This window comes from Electrona antarctica (genome assembly GCF_951216825.1).
Source record: "Electrona antarctica genome assembly, chromosome: 20".
Taxonomy (NCBI): domain Eukaryota; kingdom Metazoa; phylum Chordata; class Actinopteri; order Myctophiformes; family Myctophidae; genus Electrona; species Electrona antarctica.
This window is the reverse complement of record NC_136801.1, coordinates 36,858,654-36,864,653: the sequence shown is the minus strand read 5'-3', so window position 1 is coordinate 36,864,653 and position 6,000 is coordinate 36,858,654.

Here is a 6,000-nt window from a genome sequence, read left to right as displayed (position 1 = left end):
TCTCTCTTCCTCTCTCTCTCTCTCTCTCTCTGCCTCTCTCTCTCTCTCTCTCTCTCTCTGCCTCTCTCTCTCTCTCTCCCTCCTCCTGGGTGTGTAATTAGCGTGGTGTCAGGTAGATAAGTGGTATTAATGGTGTCAGGACTTACCTCGGTACTCCAGCTCCCATGGTGCACTGGGGTGGGACTATTAGGGGGTGGCCAGCTGCGTACCGACCTCTGGGAGCGCCCAAGAGGGAATAGCGCTGAGTCTCGTCCTTTATTTTTCTTTTTCCATCTCCATTTTATTTTTTTCCCTCTATCTCAGCAACTCCTAAGCAGTGGGCTTTTTTAGTTTTAACCCATTCAGGACGGAACCCCTTTTGGTGTTTTATAAGCATTATGTTATGCTTTAGCTAAAAAAAATAGTAGAGCTACAAGCTTGTAGATTTTGTAGACTTGTTTTTTTTTATTGTGAAAATGTTTGAAGATATATTCTTTCAGAGTGAACATTTTTAACTCAAATCTTTTCTTATGGGGGGGGGGGGGGGGGGGGGGGTCCATGGAACAACATATTTTCAGGGGGTCGGCGGCCAAATACAGATCATTGTTGGGGTCCTTGACATGAAATAGTTTGAAAACTGTCATGATTTAGAAGACATTAAGTAGAATCTGGTCTCAGTCCTAAATTGGTTAAAGGAATTGATTCATCATTGAAATAAACGTGTCTTTCGACATTGGTGTGGAAAGGTACAATTTTATTAAATGTTTTTACTTATAATAATACTGAATAAACCAGTGGTTCGAGTCAAGACAGCATACACTGACACCACGGCGCGTAAACAGCGCCTCAAACTGTGACTCCGCCCACAACCGGGGGAAGTTGTGATTTGCGTTCACTGCAATGCAATTTGCGGCATTTTCAAAACAATATTGAGCAGAGTAGCGATTATCAAACGTATTTGCAATGCCATACGTTGAAAGATCTGTTGCCCGTGGACAAGGCACGCTACCTCCGCAAGTTAGATAGCATCGGCATAGATGTTTGTCCGTATGTGATTAAGGATTGGACCAAGTTGCATTATTAAAGTTTGAATTAAAGTATTTATTATCACCAAACAAGAGGAGTGGGCAGCAGTCAAAGTCCAGCTGTACAGTCAAAAGACTAATATGCAGTCAGAACATTAGGAAAACAAGGAGGGCACAGGGAAACTATAATTACAAATTTCCTTCGGGAGTAATAAAGTATCTATCTATCTATCTATCTATCTATCTATCTATCTATCTATCTATCTATCTATCTATCTATCTATCAGGGAAACTAGGGGATTCTAAATAATACAAGGCAACACAAGGATTCAAGAACTACCAACAAAAACTCAGTGACTATAACCAACGGAGAACTGAAAACACAAGGGCATATTAATAGACAAGGACTAACTCAGGTGATCTCAACAGACAATCAACACTGGGATTGGCTGGAGGACTAAGAGGACACAGGTGGAAACGCTGGCCATTCACAGGACTGGTTAGACAAGACAGACAGGTAACAGTATGGCAACAGAGGGAACCAGATTACTACAAAATAAAAAAGGTGCACACAAATAAAATAAAACCCAAAAGAAACAAGGAACATGAGAAAGCACAGCAGGGTGACAGATGACGACTCTGCGTCACTGAAAACCCACGGCCCATTGACTCCTCAATGTGTAGTAGTATGTCTTCATAGTGACACAATGCAGACAGCTTGTGCAAGTTGTAATCTTTTTAACCACTTTTTTTAACCACAAAACAACCTTTTTGCATTTTAATATAAGTAAATGCACACATGTTCAAGAATCGCACTAGGTGCACCGCAATGGGCTCTATGCACAGACGCCATTTTGGAAATAACTTGGGCCCCTTCCCTCAGTCACTTATATTTGATAGTCTTTTTTTCCCCCCAGCAAAAATGAAACTAATTCTACAGCTGTAACATTAGCTTTAGTCAGTTGATTCTTCATATCCATGTGAGTGAAACGGCCGGGATGATTTGTTTATTTTTCTTAGCACCCTCTACAGATATTGACGTCAAACTGCGGTGCTCTATTGTGCGTGTTGGCTCACTGGAAACACTCTGCTACACCAGTGGGTCTCAAAGTGTCCTTGAGTGGGTTCCAAATGGCCCCCTGTGTAGGTGTGTAACTCTGAGAGTGTACAAATGGAACCAAATGGACCCATAAATCATTGTACACACTCAGAGTTATGGGGGTCCTGTAAAAGGTTTGAGAACCAATGCACACTTCTAAATGGAACAGAGCCTAAATTAGTATCATCGGTAACACCTGTGAAGGAAGTCGGGAAGTGGCCCGGAGGTAGGAACAGTTATTCTGTGTGCATGTGGTCTCGCGTTGCCAGACTGTTGCCTCTCGCAATTTCCAAAAGCTTCCATCATACAGTCTGGAGCAACAGAAGTTCTATCATGATTCATGAGTAAAATATGAAGCGGAAGTGGAGCTTCCTCCCCACTTCCGTTTCGTCTTTACAGTCGTGCAAATTTATCGTAATATAAATCGAAATCATCTAAGCATACTGTATATAGCTTGCTGTTTAGCAGAAAAGGAAATGAAAAAATGTAAAGATACTGTATTTTAAAATATATTTTTGTTGAACGGAAATGGTAGTTTCCTTACTCGGATTCCGGGAGGTGTAGTTCCAGACGCTATGTAGCATTCGGAGATTGTGGAATAGTTGTCTGGCTAAGCGAGACTAGTGTGCATGTAGCCCATTCACCGAGGTGCCTGCTAGCACTGTCTACACAGAGCCACTGTTTCTCTCTCCCTCTCTCTCTCTCTCTCTCTCTCTCTCTCTCTCTCTCTCTCCCTCTCCCTCTCCCTCTCCCTCCTCTCTCTCTCCCCCTCTCTCTCCCTCTCCCCCTCTCTCTCTCTCTCTCTCCCTCTCTCTCTCCATTGGGTACATGTTGTACATTGCTTGTTTGTAGTCAACTGATGAATGCTTTTATTTTGATGTGCTTACAATGGTAGACACTTATTCTGAAAGGTCAGCAGGAAGTTAGCAATGCATTGTGGGTAGAAGAAGCTTCAGAACACAGTGTACTGAGTGTAGACTCCATTAGAACGAGCAGAGAAGCACATGGTGACCGTGTTTGTTGTATCTCTACCTTTTTTCACACCCTCGAAAGCAATGGCTGTACGTTTGAACATGATTCCCTTTCTGTGTACAGTTTTGATTTGTTTATTCGGAAATTCATATGGACATTGGACAATAATACATATTGGTTAAAAATGATGATGCTAATGGCAACTTTACATGTTTATGACCAGCATACGATTGCATGTAATTGTGTTTACATTTCATATTAGCACTTATTTGCCAGCTTAAATTCATAATGTGATTTTTCTATGATATCTAAGACATTTGTGTCTTTTCTGTTTTTCTGTTTGCTACAGTTTTACACGTAATGTTCACCTGCCAAAGATTGTGGTTAATTAATTAAGCAAGGCCGCTCGCTTCCTGGCTTGTGAACAACGAGTCTGGCTGTATCTGTTTAACTTGGTTAACATACTGGATGTATATACAACACGTTGTGGGAACAGAACAGTGAACATTACTGCTGAAATACAGTGAATACAAGCACAGAGTTAATGGCCTCAAAAGTCAATTAACACATGAAAGAAAAAGACAAAACCTCTCCTGTGTGCGTGTGTGTGTGTGTGTGTGTGCATGCGCGCTCTCATCTTACCTTATTTTCTCTCTCTCTCTCTCTCTCTCTCTCTCTATCTCTCTCTCTCATCATTCATTACCTCTTACACCTCTAATGGATCATTAACCCTCTATTCCACACACACACACACACACACACACACACACACACACACACACACACACACACACACACACACACACACACACACACACACACACACACACACACACACACACACACACACACACACACACACACACACACGGCTACTATGCATGCACACACGTGCGCCTTCAGCAGCTGGGTGAAATCAGCCCTCAACTGCTTCTGACATAAATAATATAGGGGCGACTGGGCGAGGCTTCCCTCACTTTGAGTGGCACCGGACGCTGACAGGATTACCAGTGTGGTAACTGCCTTTCTGACAGAATTGCCATTGAAATATTGCATTTGTGACAGAAATACTGTGTGATAAATATATTTCTGACAGAATTGGCAGTCTGGTAACTGCCTTTCTGACCAAATGTCTGTCAGAAGCTGCTGAGGGCTTATTTTACGCAAATGTATGCATGCACATACATGCACGGCAACACGCATTATATGGGCACGTATGTACGCGTGACGAACATGCGCGCGCACACACGTAGTCATGTTGTCTCATTACAGGGAGCACATCCATTTTGTCCGAGCACGAATACCTAATTGCCTCTCGTCCCCTTCGCAGCCTATCCCATTCTGGGCGGGAACCCCTTTTGGTGTTAGCATTATGTTATGCTTTAGCTATTGAAAAATAGCAGATCTACAAGCTCGTAGCGCGCCACCGAGTGGCGCGCTACGAGCTTGTAGGTCTGCTATTTTTGAAAAGTCGAAGAACGACTGACATAGAAACACAGCTTTTTCAGAAAACTGTCAGAAGACATTTTTAGAATCTGATCTCAGGTCAAAATGGGCTATTCATCATGTGTTATTGGGCCTCTTATTGCTTACCAATACGCTCTTCCTTCCATCCCCGGCACACAGACATTAGCGCACTAGCTCTGCTATAGTGCCATTTGGTTCTGTCAATTATCACGATATCAAAGATGATAGATAGTGTTTCCCTCCGTCTGTGTGCATGTGTGCGTGTGTGTGCATGTGTGCGCGTGTGTGTGTGTGTGTGTGTGTGTGTGTGTGTGTGTGTGTGTGTGTGTGTGTGTGTGCCACCCACATCGACTGTCGTGATCTTGGGGAGAAGCTCAGGAAATTGCAGAGGGCACACAGGATACATGTTGTGTGCGTGCGTGCGTGCGTGCGTGTGTGTGTGTGTCATATATATATATATATATATGACACACACTATGTCGCTATGTGCTCAGTCTGTGGTCTGACCTCACTCACTTTCATCCATCCATCCATCTTCAACCGCTTATCCGTAGTCGGGTCGTGGGGGCAACAGCTCCACCAGAGTGCTCCAGACTTCCCTCTCCAGAGCAACATTAGTGACTTCCTCCTGGGGGATTCCGAGACGTTCCAAGGCCAGTGAGTCGATGTATTTCCTCCAACTGCGCCTTGGTCTGCCCCGGGGTCTCCTCCCAGTGGGACGTGCGTCGAGGACCTCCCTAGGGAGGCGCACGAGAGGCATTCTAACCAGATGCCCGAACCACCTCAGCTGACTCCTTTCCAGGCGAAGGAGCAGCGGTTCTACTCCGAGTCTCTCTCGTGTGACTGAACTTCTCACCCTATCTCTAAGGGAGATGCCAGCCACCCGTCGAAGAAAACTCAATTCGGCCGCTTGTATTCGCGACCTTATTCTTTCCGTCATGACCCACACTGCATGACCATAGGTGAGAGTAGGAACGAAGATTGCTCGGTAGACAGAGAGCTTTGCCTTCTGGCTCAACTCTCTTTTCGTCACAACAGTGCGGTACAGCGATTGCAATACCGCCCCCTGCCTCTCCGATTCTCCGTCTAATCTCCTTCTCCGTCCTCCCCTCACTCGTGAACAAGACCCCTCACTCACTTTACGTCTGCATTTTCCGCCTGTTCTGTGTTCACAATCGGGTGGCCAAGTCATAGACCGTGATGTATGTGGACTGTGCGGAAGTGCCGTTTACGCCTGTGCTGTGCCTGTGCTCCGACGTCACTCACTTCACCTCATGTGTTGAGGTGTGCACTTTCCGCTTTTGAAATGCGCCATTACCATTACTAAGTCCCTCCGTCTATTAAACTTTATTTCTCGTCCGAAATAACCCCTGATCTATGCAGAAGGCGATGGTGATACAGAGACGGTCACCCCGAGACCAATCTCACCTTCATAGCTCTCACCATCAGCCTCTTCGT